The sequence below is a fragment of the Cydia splendana genome, chromosome 24 (genome assembly GCF_910591565.1).
Source record: "Cydia splendana chromosome 24, ilCydSple1.2, whole genome shotgun sequence".
Taxonomy (NCBI): Eukaryota; Metazoa; Arthropoda; class Insecta; order Lepidoptera; family Tortricidae; genus Cydia; species Cydia splendana.
Genome location: NC_085983.1, coordinates 2,492,997 through 2,502,235, shown reverse-complemented (window position 1 = coordinate 2,502,235; position 9,239 = coordinate 2,492,997). Strand labels below are relative to the sequence as shown.

The window sequence follows — 9,239 nt, the reverse complement described above, 5'->3', positions numbered from 1 at the left end:
TGTTCGCCGAATCGTTGTCGTCGAATCGATGATCTGCTAAAAGTTTATCGGAGAATCATTAGGTACCCGAAAGGGATAGTATGATTCGACCCTGAACCGCTCTCAAACTTCGTGTTTGTAGGAAGTGTCCTTTCTGTACGGTAGTACTATTATTTATACTGTGCCTGAGGGGGTTATCTTAGCGTAACGCGTGGCAGGCATCCATGGCGATGGCAATTGTATACCATTAGGCGATTCGTCTGCTGGATTGCCTTCTATAGGGTGACTGCTATATTTATTGGCCACTACATAGTAATTGGCCACTCCTAATAAGACTTGTTTTCGCTTGATTCTTTATGATTTGTTAGGAAAGGCCAATGATGTGTAGTGGCCAATATCATACAAAAGAATTATTCGAACTTCTAACTGTTTAATTAAACTCGCTTCGAATTTTGCTTTCCAACTTCGTAGATATTTAAAATAGTTATTAGTTTTACAAGGGGGCAAAGTTGTTGTTTAACCGCTCATGCTAATATCAAAATATTGATACCTGAGCAAGCGAAAGATTCTAAAATTCGAAAAATGGAATTTTGAGCTTTGCGAGGGTTTCAAAGCACGAGGGTTAAACAAAATTTGCCTCCGAGTGAAATAATAATTTTCACCACACCAACCCGAAGAAAATATTAACTGTAAGATATCAAACAAAAAGAAACCAAATCAAGAATGTTATTAAATATTTATCTTCCAAAATCATCATTTACCTAAAAGTCAATTCAATGAGCAAACATAAGATAACAACTCAAAATTTGCATTTGATTACTTTGCCTCACATGTGAATAAAATGCAACTTTGCTATTGGAACAATCGAGAGTGCCTTTACCAGTTCGTGTGGTGAAAAAAATCTTTTGAACTCTGAAGGTCGTTTTTAGGGTTCCGTACCCAAAGGGTAAAACGGGAAAATTACTAAGACTCCGCTGTCCGTCCGTCTGTCAACAGGCTGTATCTCCCGAACCGTTATAGCTAGACAGTTGAAATTTTAACAGATGATGTATTTCTGTTGCCGCTATAACAACAAATACTAAAAATAGAATAAAATAAAGATTTAAGTGGGGCTCCCATACAACAAACGTGATTTTTGACCGAAGTTAAGCAACGTCGGGCGGGGTCAGTACTTGGATGGGTGACCGTTTTTATAGATAATGGTACGGAACCCTTCGTGTGCGAGTCCGACTCGCACTTGGCCGGTTTTTTAAGCCAGGAGAACATTTTATTCAATTTAGTGCGTTTACACTTTTTAGATCGCTTAAAAGTCAACATTAAAATTGTATCAATATTACTTCAATCAAGCTTGAATTTTAAACATTAAATTCGTCTATCCACGTTTTGTTACGCTTCGTTGGCCGTAAGGTAATGTATATTTTAGTTTCAACTATGTAAAGTATATAAATGGGCCGATTTTCAATCATTTTCGACACACAGCTATGATGCTTGGCCGGTGCTTATTATTCCTAGGTAAGTTAAGGATGACTCACGTTAGACCGGGCATCGGCAACAGAAATACATCATCTGTGAAAATTTCAACTGTTCACGCGGTTCTCGAGTTACAGAGCCTGGACGTGATAGACAGACGGACAGCGGAGTCTTACTAATAGGGTCCCGTTTTTACCCTCAGGGTATGGAACTCTAAAAATATGTTTTATCTAAACAACATACATCACTTACCCAATAGACGTAATTATCCCAGATTTTCTTCTAGCCCTAACCGCCATCGCCGCGTCTGCCCCCGCGGAGTCGGGCTGGCGCTGCACCGGCGGCCTCGGCTCGCCCACCGTCTGCATCGGCCCGGCTGGTGCGCCCCGCTACAGCCCACCGGCCATCCAGATCTTACCGCCTTTACCCCCGTGCTCTGGGCCGGCGGTCGTGCTTACCCCGCCTCCCAGTCCTTGTCCGCAACCGTGCCCGCAACCGTGCCCACAACCGTACCCGTCGCCGTGCCCGCAACCGTTTCCATCGCATTGTCAATATTATAACTAAACGACGATCATTAAATACGGCTTTAGTAGTCGAAATTCTTCGCAAATATTCACTAATTTTCTTGTAAGTTTGCGAAGTTAAATAATATAAACGACATTTTCTAATCATGTTTTTGATTAACCCTTGGGTCGCAATTATACATAACATTACTATAGCCAAAGACATATGTAACTTCGTATAAGACGAATAAAGTCTAAGGAAAAAAAGTGCCTCGGAATTGAAGCAAAAGTCATTCTCGAATAGATGGCGCACACACCTTTAGCCTATCCTCGGCTAGATGGCGTGACGACACCGTTTCATATTTAACAATTTTAACACATAGATATCAGTGAATGAACATGGGTAAAATGATTAAAAAAAAAAAAAAAAAAAAGCCTTTTATTCAAGTCCAATTTCGTTACATTTCATTCAATTACATAGTCAGCATTTATTTTAGGTAAGTATAATGTCATTTTGAATTAGTTATTGTTAAGTCATTTTTTACATATTACAAATATACAAAGTATTATATGTGGTGGACAAGAACCCCTCATCGGGTGAAGGCCTCCTCCAAGGACTTCCATCTATCCCTGTTTGTAGCTATATATTTCCAGTTTATACCAGCTGTTTTATTTATGTCATCAGTCCAACGGCTGTTTGGTTTCCCGGAGCGTCGTTTGCCTGCAGGTCCTTTCCAGGTGGTAGCTTTCAAGGTCCAGCGCGAGTCTGACAGCCTGGCAACATGTCCAGCCCATCTCCATTTTTGTGTTTTGGCGTGTTCGAGAGCGTCTATTAGTTTTGTTACAGCTCTTATATTTATATGTGGTATTTTTTGAACTCTTTTTATGTTTAGCAAGCTTCTCTCCATTGCTCGTTGGCATGTAGTTATTTTTGATTTACTTTTTGCAGTGAACAGCCAGGTTTGACTTGCATAAGTCAGTGAAGGTAAAATACATATATCCATAACTTTTTTCTTGATTTTCATATTCATCAAAATGATATAAAAATAATAAAATCATTTATCCATATATATACATGTTTTGATAACTCTATAAGTTTTCATTTTGAGTTTTAGTCGTGTGTCGATAGATGGCAGTAAATTTACAGTGACTACAAAATTCACAATGACAGGACCCCTCTATACTATCTATTCTTTTTGCTATAGCAAATTAAAATGAAGAACAAATAGGATCTTAAATCTAACTGTTCAATACTTGCGCTATAGAAAGTCCAATTTAGCTAGAACCATAAATGGTTCAACAATCACGGAGCGTGACTATACATATTAACTTCTTATGCCTCCTCTACATGATGGCCCAGCGCTGGACCAGCTAAATGACCATGCGATGGTTGAGACCACGTGTAGATGCGTACGCGCCATCGCAGGCCCACTACCTTTGATGTGCGGACAAAACTGACACCGCAGCCATCCCATCGCCATCCCGCCGCGCCATAAGCCATCCGACACTACCCTCTCCACACGCTGGGCAAGCTTCGTGGGCCAATATGATAGCCCATCGTGTAGAGGAGCCATTACAATATGTACCATCACGCTCCGCGATTGTTGCGCCATTTAGGCTGCTAGCTAAATTGGTTGTTCAATACTTACGCTATATAGAATTTCCAATTTAGCAAGAACCCTAAATGACAGTGACTGCACGAGTAGGTATTCATCATCATCATCATCATCATCATATCAGCCAGAGGACGTCCACTGCTCGACATAGGCCTCCCCCAAAGAGTGCCACAATGACCGGTCTTGCGCCACCCGCATCCAGCGGACTCCCGCGACCTTTACCAGGTCGTCAGTCCACCTTGTGGGGGGTCTACCCACGTAGCGCCTTCCGGTACGTGGTCGCCACTCGAGAACCTTTCCGCCCCAACGGCCATCGGTTCTACGGGCAATGTGCCCCGCCCACGCGAGTAGCGAGTGTACGAGTAGGTATTGTTAGGTGAATAATATTAACTTTACTAAAAGACAAAACTCGGTTTGTGTCATTACACAAACCCACATTATACACATACCTATTTAGTGTAATGGTTTTCCTTTGAGGCGCGACAAAAAGATTGTTTACCCACTCTAACCTCACCGACGAGTATAAAAATAAAGAAAAAGAATTCACAGCACACAGACTTTTCACCACATCTTCCTGGTTCATTCAAAAGTGGATTCTATTTCGTACATGACTAGGTAGCTTTTCCATCAGTTGAGAGCGAGTTTAGAAATAAAGTCGACAGAGGAATAATTGGATTTGTTCTTAACCAAAGGAATTAATTGCTAGTGCCAGTGGCTAGTGTAGAAAATACTGACAACCTCCATACTCGTACCACGCCGCGTTCTCAGCAAACCTGATCTTCGTTGAGGGTTGCGCTATTTATTTAGGATTTTCATACAAAGTTGTCTTATATAGTTGTTCAAGCAAATCTTGTCAGTAGAAAAAGGCGGCAAATTTAAAAAATGTAGGCGCGAAGGGTTGTAGTCTCATAGAAAATTAGAATTGCGCCTTTTTCTACTAGTCTGTTCGAGATCCTGAAAACGGTGAAAAATAGAGATACCCTTAACCGTGACTAGTTCTACTAGTTATCGAAATAGAGTACTCACTCACGAGTAGAGTTTTAGTTCTTTCATTTAATTAATAATCATAATTTAATTAATAGTCTGTTCGAGATCCTGAAAACGGTGAAAACTAGAGATACTACTTCTAAAAATACGTGTGATACCTCATTAGATTCGTCATGATGCCTAGAAAAATGTATTCAAAGCGTGTATTAGCACACAAAAAATATCAAAAGTTATAAACAAAAAAGGGGGGAAAAGGTAGTTATTTTTTATTTCCCCAATATCTCAAAAAGTATTAATATTTAAGAAATAAAAATTAATATTATAAAAGAGGAGAGAAATTAATATTATATAATATTTCCAATAACACATTCCATACTTGCAGAACTGTATCTCCATTATTTATGCTTTTTATTTACATACATAATTTTTTTTTCGTTTTTAATAAAGAAGGAAGTTCGAGAAAATTTTGTTAATTAATAATTGTCTAACTTGTTGAAAAAATATTTTAAGATAAATTTCTACAAGTAGTACATTTGTTGACATGTTTTAAATACACCATAATTTCTTTAAATTTTTCAATGAATATTTAATACCTTTAAAATTATATTTAATGTTACGCAATCGCTTTTTCACGCCACGCGCCTTTCCCGAAAATGAGGCGCGGAGGGCTGTGTTCAGCGTTGAATAAAAAGCATAAATAATGGAGATACAGTTCTGCAAGTATGGAATGTTATATTGGAAATATCCTCCTCTTTTATAATATTAATGTTGGTTTCTTATTCGTATTTTTAGGAGTAGTATCTCTATTTTTCTCCGTTTTCAGGATCTCGAACAGACTATACTGACAAGATTTGCTTGACCAACTATATTTTAGACTACTCTGTAACATATATAAAAATAAATCAAATCGGAGCCGGACAGTTGGGTACCTTACCTTCAACCTTGTCAGATTACAAAATAGACCTATGTTCCAAATTTCTTTAAAATATACCTTAAAAGTGTCCGAATAAAATGGACGTGGCATACGGACAGGCGGACAGAGAAACGGGCGGACAGACGCACATGACTAGATAATAATGGTTCCGTTTTTGACATTTTGGCTACTCTAGCAAAAAAATACTATTTAGCTTTCTATGAAGGTTGTAGTTCTTTTTTATTTAATAGCCTCTGCTACTGCTAACTGTGTGTTGGTATTCGTTTTAGTGGTGCTAAAAAGAGCAGGCACGGTAAAAACCACAATGAGTTTAAACGTGTGACTTCGTTAATGTCTATTAAGCAGGGATGTTGCGAATATTCGCATCCGCATCCGCGGAACATCCGCATTATTTTCAACTTCCGCATCTACATCCGCATCCGCATAAAATCGATGCGGAGCATCCGCATGATGCGGATGTCGACCAAGTCGGTAACAGGAACGTATTAGCGGCGGCGCCGGCGGCGTAAAGTGCTAGGTAATTTCGTCATTATATATAACGAAATCGTCTAGATTCCGAAAAGTCGGCCAAGTTACTGTTTATTAAATAAAACGCACCTATAATCTTGTTCAAATACTAAACGTTTCGTTTTTTTTAAATAAAAAATGCTAAAAATGTAATATTTGACGTTTTTTAAGTACCAAATCTTGACATCCGCATCCGCATCCGCATCCGCGGATGTAAGGCCTTAAATATCCGCATCCGCGGATGTCAAAAAACCTGCATCCGCAACATCCCTGCTATTAAGTATGTGTTTGTACTCAAAGAATTTAATTTTAGTACCATTTCGTACATTATGACAGTGACAATAGTATGAGGTCCCTAGCGACTTAAATTTTGTTTAGGGTTTGTTTCGCCAGGTCTGTCTGTCCGAGGCTTTGCTCCGTGATCGTTAGTGCTAGAAAGCTGCAATTTGGCATGGATACATAAATCATGCATTGCGACAGAACGGTAAAATAAAAAGTACAAACATACAAAAAGTTTTATTCGAATTTTTTTTTTCTTTGTTTCGATAGTGTAGCTGTAGGGTAATAGGTCTTTCATTTTTACTAAGGTTCACCAACAGTGGCAACAACCATGGTATAATAATATACTCCGCCTGGTACTCCATTCCGAGATTCGCGTATGACCTAACTGACACGCGCCTACGTCATCATGCTGTTTACAGGTTCTCAAACTTTGAAATGTGGGAGAATTTTAACCAACGGTGAAAATTATTTTAACGGCATTAATTTTAAGTTATTCATGTAGAAACATAGTAAAATAAAACAAATCTAATGTATTAAATTAAACTTTATTTATCTATACAAGACAAACGTTTAAAAAACTAATTCACAGTTACACATTAATTACCAAGCTTACGACGTGAAAAGTTTGGAAAACACTGCGACTGCTGACACTGAGCGAGAAGGAAATAACAATTAACACGCGTTCGACAAGGATGACGGTCAGGGCATGAAGTTATCTAGATCCGAATTGTCAAATGTGCACAGCGCTATCCTGTGTTGCCAGTAGTATAAACAGAATTACCCGAAAGTCTGAAATTTCTTTCGTGAATCGGAAGATATTGCTAACAAGTAATTAAAAATGACGTGTTATTGTAAAATTTAAGCTAAAATACATATAAATGAAAATTATAAAATTATTAAGAAATATTTTAACTTATTAACCATAGGTATAATGTACCCATGTAACATGTTATGTTGAAATAAAGTGGCAATGTTATTGTGACGTAGGCCCGTGTCACTCTGGGAATGGAAGACCATGTTTTATTAGACCATGGCAACAACAACTTATAGATTGTTACAAATATGGATTCACTTGAATCCATGTCAAAGCTTTTCCATTTTTCTTGAGAAAAAAAAATATCCCGAATATTTTTGGTTCATTTGGTTACGTTTTCAATACAACCTTCTATGGCTGTAACAAACGGACAAACAAAAAAAATGTATGAAATTTTGTAGACACTTTTTAGGGTTCCGTACCTCAAAAGGAAAAAACGGAACCCTTATAGGATCAATCGTGCGTCTGTCTGTCCGTCTATCCGTCTGTCACAGCCTATTTGCTCCAAAACTACTGGACCAATTAAGTTGAAATTTGGTACACATATGCAAGTCTGTGACCCAAAGACGGACACGTAATGAAAACAAAAGAATTTTGAACATAGGGGGCACTTTTTGGGGGAAAATGAGAAAATTAAAAAACAAAGTTTTGCAAACCATATCGTGTTATATATTAAACGAAAGGGCTTATTTTCACGATCTCAAATATATTGTTGTTATTATTTTATATTAAATAGTTTAGAAGTTATTTAATAGGCAAAAAATGACCACCCCCCCCCCCCCCCCCTTAACTCCGATACTACTGGGTCTAAAATTTTGGAAAAAATACACAAAATAGTTCTTCATCTCTAGATGACAGGAAAACCTATTAGAAATCTACAGTCATGCGCGAGTCGGACTTAAGGAAAAAAATGCGGTTGGGCTGTTTTAGGGACACAGCCGTAATGTTTTACGTAAAACGTGGTGTGGACAGCCATTGCGAAGGCCGAAGGCCGAGCTACGCTTATGGCCGGAGGCCTGAAGCGCAGAGGCTTTTAAAAACGCGCGGCCGAATGCCGAGTTGCGGGAGGTTAGTGCTCAAACACAGAACAAAATTAGTACCTACTTCAAGCGTCTGAAACTCATCATCATTAACTTTTGAGATATTCTCTTGTCGGTGGAGTATGTTCCAGCTTTTCCTATCACTTGCGCCAGCTTTTTGACTTTTTGATACGACACGACCCCTACTTTTTCTTTCACTTGGTCTAAAAAGCTGCGTCTAGGTTTTCCTCTACCCCGCTTGCATCCTATCCGCCCCTCCAGGATTAGTTTTAAAGAAGTGGTCGTGTCGTATTAAGTGTCCAATCATCTGAAACTACAGGCCTAAATATTGGACAAAACACGAAATATAGTTCTTTACCTGTTGATTACTGGAAAATCTATAAAAAGTCTGCAGTCAAGCGTGAGTCGGACTTAAGATTAAAAATAGTGGGTAGGCTGTATCAGGGCCACGACCGCAATTGTTTACGTGAAACGTGGTATGTGGATAGCTAGTGCGAAGGTCGAAGGCCAAGCTCTGCGTGAGGCCAAAAGGCCTGAAGCATCCGAGAGAGGTGCGGCTCCACGCAAGGTCGAATGATGAGCTGTAGGAGGTTAGTGCTCAAACATAGAACAAATAATTGGTTTAAGTAGCTAAATGAGAAGACGTATATCTGTTATCTTGAAACACAGACAAAACATCCTCCAGACTGAGCATAGTCGCGCTACCCCCTCTGCCACGCATACGGTAAATTTACTCCATGTTCGAGTTGAAAGTGTCTTTGTGTGACGTCCGTGAACTCGTTCGTCGTTTGAACGGACCAATCACGGCACGGGATCTCGCTCACCTCGTCCCTCGCACCCCCGTATTTTTGGCAGCATCGGTTTCATGAAATAATTGCTCTAAACTCCGTCTAGAGGTTTCCTAGTCTATGTCTTGAAATAACAGAGATACGCTTAACCAACGCAAAAAGAATGTAGGCACTATGCTTAACATAATACTTGAACAAAATTTTGGTTAAAATTGAACTAATTTACCTACTAAAGTTATTGCGTAACTAACTATCCTCTGACAGCTCAGTTAAAAAACATGAAAATGCCTGGCCCCAATTTCACATCGGTGACAGGTGC

At 39.1% G+C, this 9,239-nt stretch overlaps 1 long non-coding RNA gene across 1 annotated transcript; it reads left to right on the top strand.

The window, feature by feature from the left end:
• The first annotated feature begins 1,288 nt into the window (after positions 1–1,288).
• LOC134802272 (uncharacterized) lies at positions 1,289–2,117 on the top strand. The gene is made up of 2 exons (XR_010145827.1): positions 1,289–1,491; positions 1,736–2,117. It is a non-coding gene; the product is annotated as an uncharacterized LOC134802272 (long non-coding RNA).
• Positions 2,118–9,239: the final 7,122 nt, after the last annotated feature.